The sequence below is a fragment of the Phascolarctos cinereus genome, unplaced genomic scaffold, assembly GCF_003287225.1.
Source record: "Phascolarctos cinereus isolate Bilbo 61053 unplaced genomic scaffold, phaCin_HiC Scaffold_726;HRSCAF=1367, whole genome shotgun sequence".
NCBI classification, from domain to species: domain Eukaryota; kingdom Metazoa; phylum Chordata; class Mammalia; order Diprotodontia; family Phascolarctidae; genus Phascolarctos; species Phascolarctos cinereus.
The window spans coordinates 323,017,084-323,043,595 of NW_027556098.1; positions in this window are offsets into that span (position 1 = coordinate 323,017,084).

Genomic DNA, 26,512 nt, shown 5'->3' on the forward strand with positions numbered 1-26,512 from the left:
GTCTTAGGGAGTTGCCTACAGCACTGAGAGTCAAATTGATTTGCCCAAAGGCATGGTCAGGATGTGTCACAGGTGGGGCTTCATCCCAGATTTCCTTGGATCAAGGCCAGCTCTCTAGCAGGCCATGCTGACTCTTGTGAGTCTCCTGTGAAAACTATCCACAATACAGGGGTGCTATTCAGTAGGGTCTTAATAGTACTTAATAGATTAATTGGTTTTCTGCTTATCAGAGTTTTCTCTTTCTCCAAAAAAGAAGTTAAATGGCATCCACAATTGAGGTCATAGATTTAATCAGTTTGTCAGTTCAACAAGCATTTATTAAGTGCTTGCTATGTGCCAGTTGCTTTGCTGAGTTCTGAGAATACAAATATAAGCCAAAAGAACAGAGATTCCTGCCTTTAAGGAGCTTACATATAAATAGGGAAGACATAAAAGGAAGTCAAAAATCAGGTGGTGGGGTGAAAGTAGGGGTGGGGACCTCTTCCCCTCAATTAAAGAAGTCCAGAGGACAGCAGCCTGGTGGAAAATGATGAGATGGCTGGCCTGGGAACCCTCGTTAGGTGGAAGAGTTGTCCAATCAGAGGTTTCTGTTTTGGCCACAAACTCTGGGGCTCTTCCCCTTCCAGACTGAAGGCAAACTAAGGCACTCTTTGCCTCATTTCTTACCCATCCTTTACTGAATGGATCTTGCCTCAGACAAACTGAGATCTGGGAAACACCTTAGCATGAAAAGGCCAAGATATCCCACTGTATCTGGGACCATCACCAGTCATCTGGCCCTATCTCTTCTCACTGGACCCCGATGACTCTGGAGGAGAGAGTGAGGCTGGTGGCTTTGCACAGTCCTGCCTCACTTAAATCCAATTCACTTGTAGGTCAAGACATGACCTTCCTGATGTCATTGGTCTTCTTGGACAATGAAGGACAAACAGCAGCAGCACACAATGATCTCCAGCTGGAGGGGCAAAGGATGCTTCCCAGGAGTGAGTTCCAGGGCTGAAGTGATGGTCAAGAATGAGGAGGTTTAGCACAGAGGAGCTTTGACATGCAGTCCAAAGGTGTACCAGACAAACTGCTATTCACTGCCTGTGTGTCTGTAAGTGACCCTAGGCACTTAATCTCTCTGAGTCTCAGTTTCCTCATTTGGAAAATGGGGAGGTTGGACCAGATGGTGTGCAAGGTCTCTCTTTTTCTCTCAAGCTTTGAGGGATGAAGGATGATTTTTTTCAGCTTTCCCCACTCAATTCCACACTGTTAAAGGTTGCCTGGGAATGCAGGCTAGCAACCAAGACAGGAGTTCTACCTTTTTTTGCATACTCACAATCAGTAAGCCTTGCGACATCAGGGTTCTCTAGTCTTCATACTCTAACTTTAACCTGTCAGGTCACAACTGAAATGGTCACTCCTTGAATAAATGATTTTCTCAAGGGTGCCCAGAGTTAGGATCAGAAGCTAATGTAGTGCTCTACCTACTACTCCAGCCCACCTCTCGATGGAGAAGAGGGATTTTTCACTAATTGTATACATGTGGATTGTTATCACTCCCACAGTTGCAGGTCTGTAGGATGTGACCCCACCTAGTCTTTGTGTATTTCCCAAATGGAAGGCCTGGTTGCTTTCTTTTGGCTATTGCTGATGGTTCAACTTTCCATTCTGGGCCACTGATCAAAGCTGTAGAAAAGGAATTTCTCTAACCCACTGTGGGAAAAGATCCCCTTGTCATGCTAATGGTTAGAATTACAGTGAAATAATCATTATCCTAGCTCACATTCATACGGTGCTTTGCAATTTCTACAACACACCCCTTACAACCATCCGAGGAAGTATTTGGTACAAACAGAAGATCAGAAAGCTCTGGGGTTGGAAGAGACCTCAGAGATAATTTTGTTTGAATTCCTCCCCAAAGCAGGAAGCCCCTCTACCGCAAACCTCACAAGTGAAAAGAAAATAAATCATTAACTCCCAAGGTAATTCATTCCATTTTTTCTGTAACTGATAATTAAGAAAGGTTCCTTGTTCAGAGTCAGAATTTCCTTTTCTACAGCTTCATAGGATCATAGAATTTCAGAGTTGGAAGGCACCTAAGAGGCTACCCAGTCTAACCAACACCAGAAGGATTCCTTACTACAACATACCTGACAAGTCATTGAGAGTTCCTTAGGGGTTTCATGATATTAGATTTTTCAAGATGACACACAACACACTGATATTCACGCATTCTCTGTACCAGCCTTTCCTCCTCATCAAGTAGTTTGTTACGCCAGCCAGCGTGCCAGACAGACAGAGGCGTGGTTGAAACATACTGTCTGAAATAACTTTTGTAAATTTGATTTAGTAATTGGAACATGGGACTTCCAAAGCCCTGCGATTTCGTGTCACCCACGAATTATCTGGCACTTCCAACTCAAATTAGAGACCTGAGGCCAATGATTGGCACTTTCCAGGGATGAGTGCCATCCCAACATTTTAAAAGGGTTAGAGTTTTTAGGTGAGATCAGAGGAAGGAGGAGAGTTAGTGACTGAATGAATTTATCTATTTTTTTCCCTCTGAGCATAAAACACAGAGAGGAGAAGGGGGGGGAGTTAAGTCTGGATCTGGAATTACAAATGAAGTAGAAATTCTTCCTTTTCTATTTCTTCGCTCTATGACCTTGGAAGAGTCTTTTAACTTCTCTGGGTTTCTATTTGTTCTCTAGTAAAAACCAAGAAGTTGATTTACAAGGTGCTTTTTAACTCGAGTCTTAAGATGCTAGAGAAGGCAGCGAGGAAGTATAGCGCTCAAAGTATTCCCTCCAAACTAGCGTATTACTAAATTTTTGAGATATTTCCAAACTCTCAGCCATTCCTATGTGATGTGTAAGCGTACCTTGACCTATCATTTCTCCCCTATATCATTCACTTGATAATCATTCAGAGTCCATATACAAGTCAAAATAAGGCCACTGGCATTTAAGGGATTGGATTGCCAAGAAGACGGAAAAGGAAGAAGCATCCCTCTCCAAAACACACACACACACACACAGCCTGCTCCTATGAGAACACTTTCTCATTTCCCAGTTATGAGGTGGATTTATCCTAGTTCATTTGAGGAAGACAAAGCTCAGAACCTAATGGAAGTGTGTCTAATGGGGGGGCAAGGGGGAAGGAAAATAAAATATATACATGAATAAGTATGATATGGCTGAATAGATACTCAACTTGAAGTGGGAAGGACTGGTTTCAAATCATAGCTTCAGCTGTGTGACTTTGGGCAAATGACATTACCTCTCTGGGCCTCAATTTCCTTCTCTCTGTAAAATGAGGGTGTTGGGCTAGGTGATTAGATGGTTCCTTCTAGCTCTAAATCTTATCATCTGGGGTAGAGTATTGCCCAGGCATTTTTTATCTCTTAGCCTCAGTTATCTCACCTGTTAAATAAAGGGATAAGATTATAGATGATCCATGAAGTCCTATTCCCGGATCATGGAGTTAGAAACTCTATGGTTCTATGCCAAATTATAAGTTCTATCCCACTGGTAGCAGTGGTGCCTGAAAAGGAGAATGTCTTTTGCTATAGTTCTTCAATTATTTTTAACAATTTTAATTTTAAGCCAATGCAACTAAGATTAGAAGAAAGGTAGAAAATTGGGAAAGAATTTTTACAACCAGTCTCTCTGATAAGGGCCTCATTTCTAAAATATATAGAGAATTAAAACAAATTTATAAGACTACAAGCCATTCCCCAATTGATAAATGGTTAAAGGATATGAACAGACAGTTCTCAGATCAAGAAATTAAAGCCATCTATAGTCATATGAAAAAATGCTCTAAATCATTATTGATTAGAGAAATGCAAATCAAAACAACTCTGAGGTACCACATCACACCTATCAGATTGGCCAACATGACAAAACAGGAAAATGATAAATGTTGGAGAAGATGTGGGAAAATTGGAACACTAATGCATTGTTGGTGGAGTTGTGAAATGATCCAATCATTTTGGAGAACAATTTGGAACTATGCCCAAAGGGTTATAAAAATGTGCATACCCTTTGATCCAGCAATAGCACTTCTAGGGCTATATCCCAAAGAGATCATACAAATGGGAAAAGGACCCACATGTACAAAAATATTTATAGCAGCTCTTTTTGTGGTGGAAAAGAATTGGAAATTGAGAGGATGCTCATCAATTGGGGAATGGCTGAGCTAGTTGTGGTATATGAATGTAATGGAATACTATTGTGCTACAAGAAATGATGAACAGGTTGACTTCAGAAAAACCTGGAAAGACGTGTATGGTCTGATGCTGAGTGAAGTGAGCAGAACCAGGAGAATGTTGTACACAGTAACAGCCACGTTGTGTGATGACTAATATTGATAAACTTAGCCCTTCTCAGCAATACAAGGATCTAAGACATCCCCAGAGGCCTCGTGATGGAAAATGCTATCCACATCCAAAGAAAGAACTATGGAAGCAGAATTGCTATCATTTTTTTTCTCTTCTGTTGAGTTTTGTTTCCTCTTTCTAATGGTTCCTCCCATTGGTTTTAATTTTTACTTACAATTTCACTAATGTGAAAATATGTTTAATAGGAAGGTAAATGTATAGTCTATATGAGATTGTGCGCTGTCTTGGGGAGGGTGGTGGGAAGGAAGGGGGAGAAAAATTTTAAACTCAAAAGCATATGGAATTGATTGTTGATAAATCAAAATAAATTAATAAAATTTTTTTTAAAAAATTTAATTTTAAAGGTAATTGCTCCATTGGAAGCTAGGTGGATTTTGGATACCTCTGAACAAACTAACAATGATTAATGGTATTAGAAAAAGGCAAAGAAAGAGGTTAATGAAGAAAAAGGCAGGTAGGGTGGGGAGGGAGCAAAATCTATATTTTTGTATCCAAATCAGAAGTTACTAGAAGAAAGGAAGATTTTTATTTATTCGTCTGTCTATACAACCATTCAATAAACACTTAATAAGTGAATGATTATGCTTACACTGAATACCTTATAGGGTTGTTTTGAGGATCAACTGAGATTATGAAGGTGAATATATTTTGTACCTATCATGGGCTATATAAATTTTGCTATTATTATTAATATTATTATTATTATTATTATTATTATTATTATTATTATTATTATTATTTTCTAACTTCACTTCCCTCATTCCAGCCCAAGAATACTCTAAGAGTTGTCTCTGACCACAGATGTCCAAACACAGCTGAACTATGTTCAAATACCCTTAATAGGTCTTTACTGGAGAATTGGTCCTGGATCATGCCCCTATGCTTTCCCTGTGGTCCATATTTCCTCCTTCCACCTTGTTCAATTCAACTATGCAGAAACTCCCCTTTCTTTCCTTCTCTGGCCCAGGAGTCTTGCCATAACACCCTACCATTGTGTCCTGTGACTTCCAGAACTCCAAATTGATGTTAACCCTCCTTTTCTGGATTCTCTTCCATCTCTTTAAAGTGGGACAGAGTCAAAGTACTATTAAAGTCAATAATCAAAATAGAATGCTTTCATTAAGCAGAGAGCCACTAGAACAATTATTGAGCTTATTAATTGTTTGTCATAAAAATAATATTAAAGCTACCTGAAATTTATGCAGCTCATGGAGGGTTGCAAAATGTTCTACATACATTCTTTTGTTTGATCTTGAAAACAATCCTGTGGGGATAAACTTGAAACCTTCCCAATAAGATCGGGGTGAAGCAAGGATGTCCATTATTCCCACTATTACTCAATTTTATGTTAGAAATGCTAGCTATAGCAATAAGACAAGAAAAATAAATTGAAGGGATAAAAATAGGCAATGAGGAAACAAACCTATCACTCTTTGAAGATGATATGATGATATACTTAGAGAATGCTAGAGAATCAACTGAAATTAGTTGAAATAATTAACAACTTTAGCAGAGTTGAAGAACATAAAATAAATCCACACAAATCATCAGCATTTCTATATACTACCAACAAACTCAGCAGGAAGAGATGGAGAAATTCCATTTAAAAATTAATGTCGACAATATAAAATACTTGGCAGTCTACCTGACAATTCAAACTCAGGGACTATGTAAATACAATTACAAAACACTTCACACAAATAGAGACAGATCTAAACAATTGGAGAAATGTTAATTGTCCACTGTGAGGCCAAGCCAATATAATAAAAATGACAATTCTATCGAGGCTAATTTATTTATTCAGTGCCATACCAAACAACTACCAAATAATTATTTTATAGAGTTAGGAAAAAATAGCAACAAAATTCATTTGGAAGAACTAAAGGTCAAGAATTTCAAGGGAATCAATGAATAAAAAAATGTGATGGAAGGTAGCCTAGTAGTATCGAATTTCAAACTATATTACAAAGTAGTAATCATTTAAATAATCTGGTACTAGCTAAGTAATAGCATGGTGGATCAGTGGAATAGATTGGTTCCACAATACATAGCAGCAAATGACCATAGTAATCTAGTATTTGATAAGCCCAAAGATCCAGACTTTGGGGGTATGAACTCACCACTTGAGAAAAATTGCTGGGAAAACTGGAAAGCAGTTTGGCAGAAACTGGGTATAGACCAACATCTGATGCCATATGCCAAGATAAAATAAAAATGGATAACTGATTTAGGCATAAAGGGTGATATCACAAGCACATTAGGGGACTGTAGGCAAACTGTCAAATCTATGAATAAGGGAAGAGTTTATGACCTAGCAATACCACCACTGGACCTGTATCCCAAAGAGATAAAAGACAAAGGAAAAGGACCTATTTATACAAAAATATTTATAGCAGCCTTTTTGTGGTGGCAAAGAACTGGAAATAGAGGAGATGCCTATCAATCGGGGAACGTCTGGACAAGTTGTGGTATACGATTGTGATGAAATACTTGCATGCTTTAAGAAAGGACAACCAGGATGATTTCAGAAAAACCTAGGAAGATTTACATAAACTCATACAAAATAATGTGAGTAGAACCAGAACAGTATTGTGTGTAGTCTCAGCAATATTGTAAGGATGATAAATTGTAAAAGACTTAGATACTCTAATCAACACAATTCCAATTCTAACCCAAGACAATTCCAAAAGACCCATGATGAAAAATACTATTTGCTTACAGAGGGTTAAGGAATTCTGAAAGTAGATTTAAACATATGTTTTAAAACTTTCTCTCTTTTCCAATTTTTTTTGGTCAGTGTTTTCTTTTGCAATATGGCTAATATGGAAATTTTTGCATAGTATCACATGTATAGTCAATATCAAATTGCTTGCTTTCTCAAGAAGGTAGAAGGGTTGGGAGAGAGGGAGAGAATTTGGAGATCTAAATGTTAAAAAATGAATGTTAATTTTTTATATGTAATTGGGACATATTTAATGAAATAAATACAAATATATTTAAAAACCCTATGAGGTAGATAGCCCAATTATTACTATCCCCATTTTACAGTTGAGAAAACTGAGACCAAGAGTGCTTGAGACCCATGATATAACTAGTAAGTATCAGAGTTAGGATTTGAACCTGGATAGCTCTTGTTTCCAAGTTCTCTTTTCTTATCATTATATTATGCTTCCCTTACCAATTCAAGTGTGGAGAGAATATATGGAGAGTGAGAAATATGTTTGGTTTGGTTCAATCAGAATACACATAGCATATCTGATTGTTGCAAGGAATTTGACAAATCTTTCATAATATTCTTGCAGAAAAGATAGAGAAATATGGGCTAGAAGAAAGTGCCATCAGGTGGATGCAGAACTAGTTAAATGATTGGACTCAAAGAATTATAACGAATGAGTTAGTATCAACCAAGAAGGAAATCTCTAGTGCAGGGTTTCAAGCATTTGTCCTTGGTCCTGTTCCATTTAGCACTTTTATTAGTGCCTTGAATGAAGGCCTACATAGTATGCTTGTGAAATATTTGAATCACAGGAAGCTGGAAAAAATAGTTCATATACGTTTGATGACTAATCTGGGAGCCCAAGAGATCTCCATAGACTGGCAATGATTAACCGAACACTTTTTTCAATCTAACTAAATAGTTGGTAAAATTTAATAATGTAAGCTCCTTGAGGTGAGGGACTATTTCATTTTTGTTCTAAGCACAGAGTAGGTGCTACATAAAAGCTTGCTGCTTAAGTCATCTATCTGTGCCTTTGCAGGTTGTGAGAGAAATATCTAGACAGCAATTCATGAGCTTAAGCGAAATGCCCTTGGTCACACAGCTTGTAAGCATCTAAGGGTGCATTTGAACTCAGATCTTCCTGACTCCAGGCACAATGCACCATCCTCTGTGCCACCTAGCTGCCTAAAAGTAGAAGTGGAAGTGAGAGAGGAAGATGGGGAACCTAGCTTGGAAGATGGTGATGTAGTCCAGGCATATAATGATGGGTATCTTTAGGAGAACCTCTGAGGATTTTCTAGCTTAAACCTTCCAGATTTAAAGGTTCCTTACAGATCTAACATTCTGTTTTCTGTGTTCAAAAACTCTTATGTTCTAAGGTCCCTTCTAGGGTGCTAGGTTGCATGGTTTCTTCCAGATTTGATATTGCATACATCAAGGTCTGTTCCAACTTTGGCAGACTCTTTTCTAAGGTGCCTTCCAGCTTTAACAGTATCTTTTGTATATCCTAAATATCGGGGCTCTACAGTTTCTTGCCCTCTAATATCCTGTGTCTCTAGGTGCCTCTGATTTTTGCTGGTAATAACAACTAATTCTGCTGGGCTTAGGAGATAAATAGTGATGTGGTTGGAGTGGAAGGGAGAATTAAACTATCAAAATACTCTTTTGAATATGTCAGTTCAAGGAAGTCAGAGCCTCACTTGCCATTCCAGCTTGGGCTCCCACTGTCTTCCATCTCCCTGCCCACATGGCAGCAACCAAGGGGAAGTGAGGGAGGATCCATTGTAACAATACCAGCATCCCTCTTGAGCACCACTAGAACAGTCTACAAAGCAAATGTCCTGGTTTTAAAAGTATGTAATCAAGGGGGAGGGAGAAGGGAAGAAGAACGAGAAGTCCTTAGGCCTACCTGGGGGAGGCCTGAAGTGGTGAAACAATGTGTCCCAGAAGTTTTTTGTCCAGATTCATACCTTTGATCTTTGCCCCCCCCCCAAAAAAAAAGAGAGAAAACACAAAGGCATAAAAACACAGCAAACATGTAAAATGTGGCAACAAAACGACTGTATTGAGCCAATGAGATCAGGCTAGAGGCATGTGACTGAGAGAGAATGCATCTGTGAGGGGGACAAAAATATGGGGAAAATGGTGAGTATAATTCCAGCAATTATGATTATAGTGCTGCATACGCTCCTGCTCTTAATTACAATTTGCTATTCTTTTCATACCATGGAAGTGGGCTAAATGGACTACAAAATATATTTCAAAAGACAAGCAATCTGGGTGACATGAATAGGGAACCTCCTTTATCTGAATACAAAGAGCACCGTGTTTCACAAACAGGACAGCATTTGCGGGATAATTTGCCTAGTGTGGAATTTTGATTAGAAAATGAACATTGTTGGGGAAAGAACAGACAACTTCCCTGATTTTATTATGTGATTAAAGACTATTTGAAAGGATACCTCTCCCCCATTGAAAAGACAGTTGGAGTGGTAGGAGCAAGGGATTTGGAGTCAGAGGGACAGGATTATTATTATAAGGCCAAGCTCTGACGCTAATAACATTTGACAATGATATAGAGCTTTAAGTTTTGCAAAGAACTCTATATAAATTATCTTATGGGTTCCTCACTGCAACCCTGTCAGGTAAGTGCTATTATTATCATCCCCATTTTGCAGATGAGGAAACTGAGGCTCACAGAAGTAAGTAAAATGATTTACCAAGGGTCATATAACTAGTATTTGTGTACTTGTAGGGATTTGAGCCCAAATCCTCCTGACTTCCAGGTTAATACTCTAGCTACAACACCATATTAATTCCCTTGGGTCACCGTTGAGAGAATTGGACTAGATCATGAGTTTTTATTTTTTAACTTTTTCTGTGTCATAGAACCTTTAGACAACTCCTCTGAGTAATACTTTTAAAAGCATAACATAAAACAGAGGGTTATATAGGAAACCACTTACAATGAAATAAAGAGGTACTTTTTCTATCCAAGTTGAGACCTCTCAAAATCAATCCAAAGATCCCTTTGATGTCCGTGGATCCCAAGCTAAGAACCCTGAAATAGATCGATCTCCAACGTCTGTTTTCTGCTCTCGTGTTCTGTGAGGCAAAGACCATTTGGATGACTAGACAGAACAATGGAGTCAGAGTCAGAAACCCTGTGCTGGAGTCTTAGGTCTACATTTACCAAGGTTGCCACCTTGAACTTGACCCTTGATCACTCCAATCTCAGTGTCTTCATTTGGATTTCCAGTTTAGTGCTTTTTCCACTATAGCACAATTGCATGCTTTGAAGTGATTTTCCCCTCCCCCCCAAAAAGTATGCAAATAGATCCAGGTCTAGAACCCCGGAGACTGCCACTCAATCTTCTTACAGTGTTCTCATCTCTAAAGCATCACATTACTATTTATTTTAACTTCTATATCATAGGGTTAATTTTCTACTATCCAAAATGCCTTCCAAATCAGCTATATTGGTATATTGTCCCTGGAAGCATTTCCTGACCTCTCCTGTCCTATTCAGTAGCATAGTACTTCAGAAAGGGTTGCTGGAGAGATCATTCCATGATTCCTTCATACTCTAACAGGGAATGTGGTAGAAAGAACACTGGAATTAAAAATCAGAAGGTCTGTGTTTCAAGTCTCAACTCAAACATTTACTAGTTGGGTGACTTTGATCAAAATACCACCTCTCCAAACCTCAGTTTTCTCATTTGTAAAATGGGGGTGCTAGTATTGCCATCCATTTCAGAGGGAAATAGTGAGGAGAGTACATAAGCAGCAAAGAGCTATAGAAATGCGAGGTACTGTTGAATGAATACGGGGTACTATTTTGTAATCCTGTGCGTAATATGTAGCATTAACATCCTCTTGCCTTTGTGAAAACCACTTGAGTCTCTCCAGAATTACATTGTTGGCAGGCCTATCACCACATAGGGATATTTGGAAGTAGTTGCCTATTCAGAGCCTCTACCAGAAGCTTCTCCTGAAAGATATTAAGTGGCTATCTAGGGGTTGGTTACTAGTGTTCCGTGGTATTCTAGTGTTTCCAGAGTCACATCAGATACCTGGCATCTATATCTGAGGCTGCCTGGAATCTTTTTGTGTTAAGTTATTGGAGCAGAGAGCATGAGGGTGAAGGACTCTGGGAGGCTCTTGTGTTCTCAGAATCCCTTCACCGGTTTGATTAGCATCAGGCCATCCAGAAACAGAATAACAACCAATTGAAACCACTACTGGCTAGTCTGAGGTAGTTAGCTGATTGACAAATGAGGCAAAAGTGGCATTGGTAGAAAGACAGAGAGAGATGATGATTTCCTTTCCTTATATTTTTATGTGGGTCTTTGCTTATTCCTGGGTACCCATTACTATAGAAAGACTACACATAAATCTTAGGGGTAATTTCAGGGGATCATCTTACAGGGAATAACCCCTCTCACCCTTCCTAATGAAAGTTTCTGTCTCCTTTAATGGGATCCATGCAAATCCTTACCTCAGCCCATTCCTTTAAGCTGTTTTCTTTGCTTGGGATGCCCTCCTACCTTCTCTCTGCCACTAAAATAGCTAGCATTTATACAATACTTAAAGGTTTGCAAAATGCTTCAGAAATATTATGTTATTTTTTTTTCCCTTGGACTAACCCTGGGAGGTAGGAACTGGTGCTATTTCCATTTTATAGGTAAGAAAACTGAGGCAAGCAGAGTGAAATGACTGGCTCAATTATTGGTGTCTTTCAAGGTAAAGTTCAAATCTCAGCTACTTTACAAAGCCTTCCTTGATCTCCTTAGTGCAACGACTTCTTTCTCTTTCAACCCTCTATAGAATTTACTGTGTGCCATTCATTGGACATTTGCTGGGTATGGACTTATGGTATTTCTTATAATTTTTCATAGCTTTACATTTATTATATCATGTTTTGTGTGATTTTCTGTGTTTTCATATTAACGTGTTTTTTTCTTATTTCAAAATATATGATAACATATCAATATGTGTGCTTATACACTGTATATTTATAGCTCTAATAATTACATGAATATATATGCAAATATAGTGAATCAACTAGAATTTATTAGGTACCAGGCATAGTACTAAGTACTTCACAAATATTACCATATTTAATCCTCACAATATGCCTGTGAGGTAAGTGCTATTATTATCCTCACTTTAGTGATAAGGAAACTGAGGCAAACAGAAGTTAGGTGATTTGCCTAGGTGATACAGCAAGTAATTATCTGAGCTGCATTTGAACTTAGGTTCTTCTCATGCCAGACCCAGCACTCCATTCATTGACTCTAATGGGCACACAAAGAAAAGAAAAAATGTCTTCAAGAATTTCAAAGTTCAAAGGAAAAAATATGCAAATAACTATGTAAAAAAGATATATACAGAGAAGTAATCTCAGAGTGAAGGCACGGGCAGAAGGGAAGGCCTCTTGAAAAATGTAAGATTTCAACTAAGCCTTGAAGGGAGACTAGGTGGCACGGTGGATAGAATGCTGGGCCTGGAGTCAGACTCACCTTCCTGTGTTCAAATCCAGCCTCAGATACTTCCTAGCTGTGTGACCCTGGGCAAGTCACTTAATCCTGTTTGCCTCAAGTCTCCTCATCTGTAAAATTAACTGGAAAAAGATATGGCTAACCACTCCAGTCTCTTTGCCAAGAAAACTGCAAATAGGGTCACAAAGAGTCAGACATGACTGAAAAATGATTGAACAACTTGAAAGAAGCCATAGGATAGATCCATGAATCCATCCATCCATCCATCCATTTGGTGTATATGTCTATGTGTGTATTTGTGACCTGTGATTTCATTGGCATAGAGAATTGGCAGGTGAGGAAGTTCTCCCTGCTCATGCACGTGAGGATCTCCTCTCAAACATATAGTTCTAGAGAGTTGTCTGAGAACAGTGACAGATTAAATGACTTTTCCAGAATCATACAACCAGTATGTATCTGAAAGGGCACCTGATCCCAAGTGTTCTTGGACCTGAAGCCATCTCTTGATTGCTTCATCACTACTGTTTCTACTATAATGTTTGCATATCTTTCTGGGACTTCCCTCAACAAATAAAATCACAAGTGTAGTCTAATAAAACACAATATGAAGATACCTAAGGTCCCTTCTAGCTGTACAGCTTATGTGAGTTTAAGGTCTGCTAGGAGCTATCCATTGTGCTGAGGGTCATACAACTAATCCATCACTCCAAGAAAATACCCTCTTAAAGTCCTCTGAGCAACACCAGGAGGATGTGAACAAAGGAAAATATGTTATCTCACTTCTGCAAGGTGCCTTTCTGAACTTGTCTCTGCATATATACAGAACTGTGATAGTAATCACACATTACAGGCATCTAAACAGTGTTTGTGTCATTGAAAAAAGAATGAGATTCCCCACCCCCTGAAATACACAGTGGCAGCAAGTCATTTGCTATGGTTTGTGCATCTCCCCAGTTAATCATACCTTCATTGTAAAGTCCTCCTCCAATGCCTCATTATGGTGGGGAAGTGATAGTGTGCCTGCAGAGGGTAAACTCTGAGAGATCATATCAAGGGGAATGTGGCTCTCGTGATAGACAGTGACTGTGGTCCAAGGATGAGCATGTGTTGAGGTTCACACCCAGAAGCTTGGTAATTAAGTGATGAAATAACTGCTGACCAAGTGCACCATCTAGGCAGGTAAGCACAAGGAGCCCTGGGAGAGGCAACATCCCAGACTACCATTCTTGCCTCCAGCCCAGCACTCACAGCTATTATCCAGGAGAGCAACTCTTATGGAGAAAGGGCCAGCCATCACCGCCAATGGCCGTGCACCAGGCAAGCAAGCCAGGCTAGCTGATGGCAAGGAACTTGAGAGAAAGTCAGGAGGCAGCATGCTCCAGGCAAGTCAAACTGCTTCCACCACCTTGAACACCATCTCCCTTCAAACACTGATGAGGACAGCCGAGGACTGAACCCAAGAGCCCTGGGAATAGTGACATGAATGACATTAAAGATCAGCCAAACATATGTTTGACTGTTATACTCCCGGGACAATGGGACTCTTCCATCTGACTTGAAGCTGAAACCTTCTGTGTATGGTGTCTCACCCATTAGAATGGGACCTTTTTGAGAAGAGGGAATGTGCTGTTTTTCTATTTGTATTCTCAATGCTTGCCAGAGTACTTTGCACATAGTGAACAGTAAACAAATGTTCCTTTCTTTCTCCCTTCCTATCTTTCTCCCTCCCTTCCTCCCTCCCTTCCATCCTCCTCCCTCCCTCCTTTTCTCCCTTCCCATCTTCTCCTTTTCCTTCCTTTCTTTCCTCACAGTGACTGACAAAATGGGACACAAATCTTATCTTTTTCTTTTATTTTTTTTCTAACTAACTTTCCCAAGGACTATAGTCTGCCAACAGTAAAGGGATTGAGCATGCTCTCTGTTCTTCCAGGCCCTGTGAACCCTTTTAACCTGGACTGACCCCTTTATTATGGAGAACAAAAGTATTTGATTAAGATAATGGGAGTCCTTGAGAAAGATGGGAGGTATCTCCTAGGGCACCTTTTCTCTTTCATAAATATGTATGACTCTGGAAAAATTGAGTCCCCTTATAGCTCCAAGCCTCGATCATCAATCCTCATGTGGAGCGTGTACTGGCCCCGGCCAGACACAGATTGGAATGGATGAGAAAACCAGAGCCTGGAAAAGAGTCTTTGAAGCTGTATAATCAGATTATGATAATTTCATCAAAACCCATTTCAAAAAGCTAACATTTATCCTTAGCTTGTATACTTCCTAATTATTTTGTGAGGGATCTCCCATGCCGGAATGGTTAAAAATTTAAGCTTCAGAAAGCTTTTTAATGAAGGGTGTACACAGACAGATATATGGCATGGGCACCTGGGTCACGCTTATATTTTCACTGTGCTTGAGACAGTTTTCTGCAAGTGTCAGAGGAGGTAACATCTTAAGGTATTGATGCCTGTAATGAGCATAGATTTCTCTCTGCCTGTATGAAAATATGATTTGCCTGAAATAGGCATGCCAAAAAAATTATCAAAATAAGGAATTAATCATATTCTTCACCACTAATTTGCTTAGTGGTCTTGGGCAAGTTACTTAACCTCTCAGCCTCATCTTCCTCCTCTGTAAAATGAAGGGGTTAGACTAAATTATCTCCAAGGTCCCTTCTAGCTCTAATTCTCAAGATTCCTTTCCTAACCTATGGCTCACCTACATACTTCTCGCATGAAGGCAGGGACCTAGTATCATTTTTCTTTGTATCCATTCAGGACCCAGAACAAAATACTTCTTTGTTGAATGGATGTAATAATTCTTTGTAAGGAATTAATTTACAAACCAAGTGTTAGCTGATAAGTGCTTAGGGGATGCAATTTCCAGGGGTATTAGTATTTAAAAGAGATTCTCAGAGGTAGGTAACATCATGGGGTAAGGGATCCTATCTTTTTGGTCTCCCCATCCTCCTAGACTGTCCATTTGCTTTGAGGCTGGGAACCCCACTGACAGAAGAATGTGCCCTGTGGATGTCCTACTCCTTGTCTCCATTGAACCCCACCAAGAAGATGTAAAGAAAGGAAAACATGTTATGTCACCTCTGAACATTGAACTTGTCTTTGCATATGGGCAGAACTGTCATAGTAATCATCCATAGCAGAGCTTCATTTCAATGAAATTTGATCTGTATATTATACGTGACAGAAATACTGGGATGGTTGGTTTCCAAATATGCCCAGAACAAACTTTTTCCCTCAATTACTCTGGCAAGAATTTTCAACAGGAAAAGGGAAGTGGAGGCTATTGTGCAAACCAAATAAATAACTTCAATACCTAAAGAGAGACAGTTTAAGCTAGAGATGTCTCTCATCTCTCAGACCTTTCCAGATAACCCTTCTACTCTCCAAAGGAAATGCAAATCCTTCCTTCTTCTTTCCTTTCCTTCCTTTTTCCCTTTTGCCATCCTTCCTCTCTTCCTATTTCTCTCCCTGTCTTTTATCTTCCCCCTCTCTTTCTTTCTTGAGTCTATCAGTTTCTCTCTCTCTCTCTCTCTCTCTCTCTCTCTCTCTCTCTCTCTCTCTCTCTCTCTCTCTCTCTCTCTCTCTCTCTCTCTCTCTCTCTCTCTCTCCCCCTCCTCCTCCTCCTCCTCCTCTTCCTTCCCCGTTTTTGCAAGTTACTCAGATTATTTTCAGGCCCAGGGACTATGCAGACAATGTCTTACCAAAATATCATATTACAAAAGTAATCAGAGCAAATCTGCTGAGTGGATGCTTTGTGGACCAGCTCAGACAGAGAAATTACCCATTGGATGTATATAGTGTAAGCAATCTTCTGGTTACTCTAGAGTTTCCCCTAAGCCATTCTTTCCCAGAAATGCCTGAGTGAATAACTAATTGCTCTAGTCCAAACAAAAGTGCCTAATTTACTTTTGGATTTCCAGGCTGGAAGTTAACAGAGACAGACCTCTACAGGTGGGGGACCACATTTGCAGCCTACTTCTAGAGACTAATCATTTAAATTACAAAATTGGAGAGGTTCTATACTTTGATCACCAGTGGTATTGACCTTACAGAGCATCTTATCTGACATTTTACAGGTGAAGAAATTGAGGACCAAGGAGGCAGACTAGAGGATGGAGTCTAGAACAGAAAAAATACCGGGTTTCAAGTCAAATGTTCTGACTTTGAATGCTGGGTTCAGGGGTATGCTAGAGTCAGCCCAAAGTTAGATTCATCTCCTAGGTTTCTTCTCAGCTTGACATAGAAAGTTGTATAAAATGAATTGGACCAGACTTCCCCAGTTAATATGAGGTAGACCTGGGTCAGAATCCTCGCCAGTCTTCTGACTCCCATTATCATGCTCTTTCCACTGTACTGTGCCAAAACTATGTTCTGACAAATCTAGATGGTATTCAGAAGCTCCTTCAGAAGGCAGCTTGAATCCAAAGCAAACCTGGAACTCTGCTAATGTCATTGCTAAGGGACACAACAAAGAAGTGCTATATACCTAGGGCCTATTGCAAGGCATGGTATGTTATGACATTATTAAATGAAATATTCTTTCATTATCTACAGAATAGATATATGGTATTATATAGACAATCTTTGTATTAGCTATATAATATCATACATATAATCTTTAAATTATATAATAGATATGCCATATTTTATATGACATAAAAGATTATACAAATTATATATATAAAGTGCTATATGAATGCTATTACTTTTCTTATTCTTATCCTTATTATTACCAAATCTTGGGAAAATGGAGAGGGAGCTAAGGCAGGGCATCTGAACTTGTGGAACTGACTACCTAAAGAACTCAGACCCCCGGCACTTTTCCCATAGTTACATTCATAAATTTTTGTCTTTCACTTGTATGTTTGTTTTTGTGAGACAGCCTCATATAGTAGAAGGTATATTGGACTCAGAAACAAAAATAAAATAAAATAAAATAAAACAAACCAAAAAACTTGGTTTGAGCTTAGCTCATGTACCAGTGACCCAGCTTCTGAAAGCATGGGCAGTTTTTGTTTTTTCCTTGTAACCCCAGCACTTAGCACAGTACCTGGCACAGAACAAGTATTTAATAACTGCTGGGTGATGGTCGGATTGATAGGCAAGACTCCAGAAAGCACTAGCGCTAAAATGCCTTTGGAGAGGAAGAGGGTACTCAGAGTGGGCTCAGGGCACACATGACATGCATGGCTTAAGCATCATCCTTCCTCAAACATCATTTGCAACACAAGAACCCCAGATTACTTGGTTACAAGGGTGCTACAAATTCTTGCAGAGCAATAATCATCATCTGTCTTTCCTTAATCTGACTTATATAAAATGGTTATTATCACAGCCCCCAGTAGGAAACACCTGGATGGCCTTATAGCTGCTTTGCATGGTGGGAATTCTCTTGCATGCCTCACATGCGTTCGTTCCACTTGGACCCCCTGCCTTCTTTTCTACCTCTCTGCACGTGACTTTCAGCCCATACTATCCTTGTTTCTCTATTTCTCTATTCCTTTCAACCTTTCTTTCATCTTGGGTAAGCTCACCAAACCTCAGTCTAGTCTTTGATAAAATATAGATAATAATATATAGACTACCTCCTCAGCATTATTCTGAGAATCAAATATGAAAATGTATATAAAGAGTTTTGTAAGCAAAAGGCTTTCTATAAATGTAAATGATTTTTATGTTTATTTAATCTATCCATTAGTAAATTATTGTAGTTAGATATGATGGGCAGTTTGGCATGGTATGATAAAGAGCCAGGCTCTGAATCAGGAAAATGTGGGTTCAGATTTCACCCTTGTCTCACTTTTGACACATGTTGGATATTACTATATGCAAGTCACAAACTCTATTAGTGAAACTTAGAACAACTCTTTAAATTACAAAGCTGTTGCCAATCCAAATTAATACAGGTGTCCTTATGAGGAAGTTACCTATATTCCTGAAATTACGGTAAAAAAAAATAAAACAGTGATTAGCAATACTAGTTAAGATTCACATCTAATTGCTAACAATTTTTTTAAAAGCACAGAAAGATATGGATGCACATGCAACAACAGCTTTCAGTTAATCACACCTAGGTAAACGCTGTCTAATTCCAATGCCCCTACTTGCAACACAATGATGGTTATGGGTACTATAGTAGGGTATAGTCAATACTAACACTGTATATGACCCAGGACCTCCCACCTCTCTCCTAGGTGAGTAAAACCTGTGGAAGGCTGTGCTGGAGTCAGCACAAACCAGTCAGTTGTTAAATTTTTAGCCTGAGAATTTCTACCTAGTTAAAATCAGGGTTTGGTTTACTGTTTTGCTGATTGTTTAGACTTAAGGTAATGGAGGAAAGTGTTAATAAGATTAAGCTTAAAAGTGTATTCTGCATTCATTTTTTGGGGTGGAAAGCTAGTTGTTAAATATTTAGTGGAACTTGCTTTTTCTCTAGATCCAACTTGTTCTCATACTAGTAGTTCCTAGAGAGACCTCTACCACCCAGTTACCTGAGTTACAGCTCAGGATGCTAGGGAGAATTCTGTTGAGGGGAAATATACCTCTCCTCCTCACTATTCTACATGTTAAGCCTCCATCCAATATGTCTTCCATCTACATAAGCACTCAAAATAATGATACATATCTAAAATGTAATCATTCCCTTAATAAGGCAAAAGCAATATTGTACTTACATATTAAAGCAAATATATAAATAATAAGATAGAATACAATACCCATATAATCCCAGATCACATTTCTTTTACTAATTCACTAAATAACTCTGGTAAAGAACAGGCACGCAGTACAGGAACCACAAGGGAGGAAAACTTATGTAATTAAGGCAATTGAGAGCTCTTGACTGCAAACTTCAATATTCCTGGTCCATTTAATGAACATCTGAACATCTTCACCACACATACCTGCTACTCTGCTCAGTGCTTGTTTCTCAGTCCTCACCATTTTTCAGCTGGGGGAATCCTTTTCTTTACTCAGAAATAGTCTTTACAAGCTTTTTCAATTAACCATCATCCTTACAAGGAAATTTAGAAAGTGTTAGCTCTTAATGTACACAGCAGCTCTCTTCAAGCTAGAGATGGCTAAGAAGCCAATCAAACTGGCTATGTCTGGGTTACACACACTCACCCAAACCATTAGTAGTTGCTTGAATGCTGAACTGATCAACCAGTTCATAGCTTATGGCAACACATCTCTTTTCACTAGGATAACATAGCAGCTGCAAAATCCCTCCGTGTTTTCTTCTCAAGCTGGAGAGGACAGCAACATTCCCTTAGGCAAAGCTTCACCTTTTCCAATTCTAGGTGGTACTGAAGGGCAAGATCTGTGCCTGAGCTTTTAGCCAATGAAGTCAGTTTCTCTCCAACCAATCAGCATTCACTCAGCTGAAATATTTTCTCCCTTGAGTCCCTTCAATTAGGTCCTTCAGGCAGGCTCTTCTTTCTCCACTGCTTCTGATTTCTTTCACTCTTCTCATGAAGCTCTCTCACTTTAGTGCAGGGGTGGAGAATCCATGTCCTTGAGGCTACATGTGGCCTTCTAGATGCTTAAGAGTGGTCTTTTGATTGAAAATTTAGATTCTGTCAAAAGGCTGCCCTTAAGTATCTAGAAAGCTTTATGTGGCCTCAAGGCAGAGGGTTCCCCACCCCTCCTCTTATGCTTGTAGTTCAACTGCTTGAACGAGAGCCACCTGACTCTGTAACTCACCTTTTACATATAAAGTAACAACTCCCTAAATTTCTTCTCTCAATTTGACAGTCTGGTTTTTTTTTCAATCACACCTCAGGACTTCTCACTTTCTTAGTTTTACCCTCTTTAAGTTAGAAACACTTATATGCGGATTAGTTAAGGTACCCATCTTGTTTCATTGTAAGTCTCCAATGACAGTCTATTTCTTTGGTACCCTTGAAACTGTTTTTCTTCACACTCACATTTCTCAAATTTTTAACAAAAAAAAAGTTCTTTCTCTTCCTCTTTGACATTAAACTGTTCCCACACAAGAAAGACATCACTCTACCTTGTTGGCAAGGAGATCCAAGTCATTAAATCAACACCACAGATAATTTTCTTTTCAGAATTGTCCAAAATTCCATCTGAAACCCGATTTTCTTCAGACACATATTTTAGCGATTTATATTAAAACCAAGTTCTTTTTCTACTCAGATTAGATGTCAAAATTTTCATCTGAAAAAGGGGCAAAATCCCATACTGTTTGACAATTAATAAAGATCTCTTCCTTGGCACAAAGTCCATTTTTTTTTGCCCTTTTCATCATTACTTGCTCCATATGAAAAGGCCCATAAAGATACAACTTATCTTGAATCTAATTTACAAATTTGTAACTGGAAGGATCACAGCAGGATCATAAATCTAGAGCCAGAAGAGACAGTAGAGGTGGTATAGTCCTCCCCCGCCACTTCATTTTACAGATGAAGAAAGTGAATCATGTGGGCCTAAGTGAATTGTTCTAAGTAACAGAGATGGTAAGTATCAGAGGTAAGATTTCCAGAAACAAATACTCATTTCATTGAACCAGGTTAACTACTAACCTTATATTGAATTCATTGAATTGATTTCATTGAATTCATCTTCCTGGGACCATGAAGTCAAGTCAAAGGTATTAACAGCTGCCTGGTGGGGCACCTTGTCCCTTTTATGAACCAAGGGCTTAATTCTGGACACCATCTTATAGGAGAGACATTGCTAGTCTGGAGAACGCCCAGATGAGGGCAGCCAGAATGTCAAAAGATAACAAATTATACCAAGTAGGGATCTACCAAAGGAGCTGAGAGTGACTTCAGTAGTCCATGATAGCTGTTGTCCAGTATTTGATGAGCTCTTACATGGAAAAGGGATTAGATTTATCTGCTTGAACATAAGAGGCACAACTAGGAGCATTGAGTGGGAACCACAAAGACAAATTTAGTCTTCATGTAAGAAAAACTTGCTGACAATTAGAACTAGCCTGAAGTAGAATGGATCTGCCCCCTGGAGGTCACAAACTCATCTCTCTCAGTCTACAGGCAAAGACTGGATGACCACTTTTTGGGGGGTTGGGTAGAGGAGAGTCTTACCTGGGCAATGTTTGGATTTGGTAATTTCTGAATTTCTTTCTTACTCTGAATTCTGGGCATCTACGGTTCTGTGAGAAAATAAATAACTTCTGGTGGGGTGGTTTGGAATATCAAACCCAGCAAAGGGTCACAGGGAAAATGGAAAGAATAGGAAACAGGAGTCACTTTGATAGATTAGACATGAGCAAAAATCAAGTACAAAGATGGAATGAGGTCTGCAACAAATGAGATAAGGTATGTAAGGTTCTTTTATAACTCTTAAGTTTTGTATAAATGTCAGTAATGATTATTGACATAAATTTAGATAGTGCTAATAATAAATTTAGATAATCCTAGATAGCCCTAGGACAGCTAGGTGGCACAGTGGATAGCTTGCCAGGCCTGGAGTCAGGAAGACTCATCTTCTTAAGTTCAAATCTGGCCTCAGACACTTACTAGCTGTATGATTCTGACCAAGTCACTTAATCCTGTTTGCCTCAGTTTTCTCATCTGTAAAAAGAGCTAGAGAAGGAAATGGCAAACTACTCCAGTTTCTTTGTCAAGAAAACCCCAAATGGGGTCACAAGAGTCGAACAGGACCAAAAAATGAATGATAAGCCACGTAACAATAATTCACAGTTCTATAGGGCCTTACAGGGGTCAAAGAACTTTCCTCTCAATGTCTCCGTGTGTTGTAACAATGACGAAAGTAAGGCCTAGATGGGATAAGAAACTTGCTCATAGTCACACGGCTAGAAGCAGAATTCAAATCCAGGTCTCCTTAAATGTAGCCTACATTTGTGCCTCCCATTGGATCAGAGGCCATGAGGATGCTTTAGGTGACAGTCACCTCCCCCTTCCTCCAATCCCAATTTCTCCAAAATTTAGTACAGTGGAAATAGCAAGGTACTGGACCAAAAGAACCCAAGTTCAAGTCTTACTTCTGGCCTCTGCATGATCTTGGGCAAGTCACTTAACCTCCTTAGGTCTCAGTTTCCTTCTGTGTAAAATGTGAAGCTTGGACTTGATTTTCTGTAAGGTCTCTTTCAACTGTAAATCTATGATCTTATGATTGCCTACATTTGAGTCTCAAGTTTTTCACCAGTCTGACCACTGTGGCCACTCTGGCTTATTTTTTTTTTCCATTCAATACCAGCTCACTTTATTGGGACATAAACGGTGGTTTTTGAACAGTTTATGAAAAGGTCAGGTAACCAAAATCTATACACACTGTTAGACAGTAAGGAGTCTTGACCACTCTTTCTAGAAGGAAAAAAAACAGATTGAAATTCATCTCTGGTTATCACTGTCTCTAAGGACGTACTTGTCAAAAAGATGCTTTGTCATGCCAGAAGTGAAGACCCTCATTTTGTCCTGGTTGGTTACATGATTACCCATTTCTTTGATGGATTTCACCTGTTCTTCCAGCAGCAGGGCTCAATGAAATCACATCAATGAGGGTCATCTTTTTCAGTTGCCAGATTGTGCAATTCTAGTAATAAGTGGTTGACATCTTTTTTCCCCCAAGTTCTGAGCACATAGGGTAATCACCTCCCTTTTCCAGTCATTGGGGCCTAGTTTCTTGATGTCTTGAAAAAAAAATTGACCTCTTCCTTGGTTCTATAGCATTCTAAGATTCTAAGCATGTTCCCTCTCTTTATCAGATTAGTATATAAAATATTTGGTAAAGTTCCTCAATGCTACATCATTCTGTGGCAGTAGTAAGGCAAGATGGGTAGACAATGACGGCCTGATCTGCAGGAATAACAAAGAGTTAACACAAGAGGTGATCACCTGAAAGACCACAGAAATGTCTTTAGAACTCGAAGTTCTGGGTTCTAGTTTCAGTTCCCCCATTTTCTAGCTCTTTGACTTTTAGCAGGTCAGTTTTGTTCTCTGAGAGTATCAGTCCTCTCACCTGTATGATAAATAGCTATTTATGTATATTTATGTATAAATAGTACACAGGCTAGCCATCCACACTGTAGCTCTTCATGGTTTTCATACAAGTATGTGGGAAGGCACTTTGGGCTGGCTTTTCACTGTAACCTGCCCTCGCATTGATAGGTTTAGGTTCTGAGAGAAGGACTACCACTCCACAGTTACATTTAATTTCTCTTATAGTACTAGGGATAACCCTTTTGAGGAGAAATACTCCCCCCCCTAGTTTTTGAGTCTCAACGCATGCATTTCCATTCATACAAACCAGCTGCTCCCAGTGATAATGTGTTTAGAACTTAAGCATAACTATTTACTTATCAAAAAGGCAAAGGAGATAACAATAACACCATAGGTACATTAAAGTAAACGTAGAAAGTAAAACAAATACATCATCCACAATTAAACCTAGGTTACATTCTCCCATAAATGCGTTAGGTATCTATGGTGGAGAAGAATGGGTATACAAGTTGTTGTCATTATTGAGTTGTTTCAGTCATGTCCAACTCTCGGTGACCCCATTTGGGGTTTTCTGAACAAAGATACTGAAGTGGTTTGCCATTTGCTTTTCTAGCCCATTTTACTGATGAGAAAGCTGAGGCAAGCAAGGTAAGTGATTTGCTCAGGGTCACATAGTAAGTGTCTGAGGCCAGATTTGAACTCAGGAAGATGAGTCTTCCTAACTCCAGTCCCGGTGCTCTGTCCTCTGTGCAACCTAGCTGCCCCTAGAAACCTTCTAATAAGGGACAAGAGGGAAGAAAATCCATAAGCATGAGACAACTTATAATTCATTGTTCATAAAAGTTATTTGATGATCGTAATATCTGTGTTGAATAGAGATGCCTAAGTTGCTAAACAGAGTCGATCCAAACTGTGTTCAAATAAACTCAGCCAAACCAGTATATGTGCAGGACAACTTATCAGATCTCTGCTTCCCACCTGGTTCTCTGCTTTGCTGGTTACTTCTGCACCGCAACTGCAGTATCTACAACTTCCAAAGCACAGCCGGTGCATTTGTGAGATCTCTCTCTCTCTCTCTCTCCCCCTCTCCCCCTCTCCCTCTCCCCCTCTCCCTCTCCCCCTCTCCCTCTCTCTCTCCCTCTCCCCCCTCTCCCCTCTCCTCCTCTCCCTTCTCTCTCCCTCTCTCTCCCTCCTCTCTCTCTCTCTCTCTCTCTCTCTCTCTCTCTCTCTCTCTCTCTCTCTTTCTCTCTCTGTCTCTGTCTCTCTCTCTCTGTCTCTCTCTCTCTCTGTCTCTCTCTCTCTCTCTGTCTCTCTGTCTCTGTCTCTCCCCCTCTCCCTTTCTCTTTCTCTCTCTCTCTCTCTCTGTCTCTCTGTCTCTCTGTCTCTCTGTCTCTGTCTCTGTCTCTGTCTCTCTCTCTCTCTCTTCTCTCTCTCTCTCTCTCTCTCTCTCTCTCTGTCTAACCCCCTCTCTGTCTCAGTCTCTCTCTCCCTCCTTCCTTCCCCTCAGACCCCTCTAAATTGGCTTTGTTTCCATCTTGCATTGGAAAGCCATATCCTGGAAGTGATTATAAAATATGGATAACTTTGCCCCTCTCTCTTATAAAAAAGAACACTTGCTCCTTGGTGTCCAAAGCTGTCTTAGGCAGTGATTGGGCAGTGTACAGTACAATTTGTATTATCAGTAACAGGGCTTGATATGTGAAGTAAGCAGATGTTCCGTGTGCTCAACCAAATTGGAGTGATCAATGAATTACAATGAAGCCCTGGATTCAGGAATAAACCAATGAAAAGAATATTGTATTTTGTGAAGAATCCATTGGCAGAGTAGAAAGTGCCCTGAGGCTCTGGACCAACTCACAGAAATGCCTGCTTAACATTTAATGTAAAAATCATCATCAGCAGCATAACAACAATAATAATGATAGCAATAATAATAATACCTAGCATTTATATAGTACCTACTATGTGCTAGGCACTGTGCTTTACAAATATTATTTTATTTGATTCTCAAAACCACCCTGGAAGGGAAGTGTTACTATTATCCTCATTTTATAGATGAGGAAATAGAAGCAAGTAGAGGTTAAGTGAAGTTAAGGTTCAGTGGCCCAGGTTCACACAGCTAGTGTTGAGGTCAGACTTGAACTCCTGAATCCACTGCGCCAATGTCACCATTTCCATCTCTTATGTTAGCCTACTGCTTTATAACTGATACAGCACTCACTTTCCTACATATGATCTCTTTTAGTCCTCATAACAACCCTGGGAAGGAGGAAGGTCAGGGATTATTAACTTTATTTTACAGAGGAAAAAATGAAAACAGTCTACAGGTCAATTACTGGCTGAGCTTGGGTTCAAACTCGGGTTTGTTGGTTTTCTTTTTTTTCCCCTTGAAATCACGTGATTGTCAAATTTAGCACTGAAAAACCTTAGAGGTCATCAAGGCTAACCCTTTTTTTGCAAGATTAAGAAACTGAGGTCCAGTCAGGTGAGTTAGGAAAGCCAAACTAATAGTAAGAACACTGAGAATCCAGTATTTGAAGCTCGGTTTACTTAGACATTTGTTTTGTTGTCCAGGTGTTTTAGTAGTGTCCAACTCTCCCATGACTCCATTTGGGGTTTTCTTGGCAAAGATGCTGGAGTGGTTTGCCATTTCCTTCTCCAACTCATTTTACAGATGAGGAAGGAAACTGAAGCAAACAGAGTTAAGTGACTTGCCCAGGGTCACACAACTAGTAAGTGTCTGAGGCCAGATTCGAATTTTGAAAGATGAACCTTTCTGACTCCAGGACCAGCACTCTTTCTACTTCACCACCTAGCACTTTTTTGTCTTGAAGCATTTTTATTTTTTATTTCTACATACTTCTAAACCCTCCCCCTTTATAAAGCCTTTAAGAGGAAGCCTATCTTCCTTTCTCTCCACCTCTTAATACCACTATCCTTCC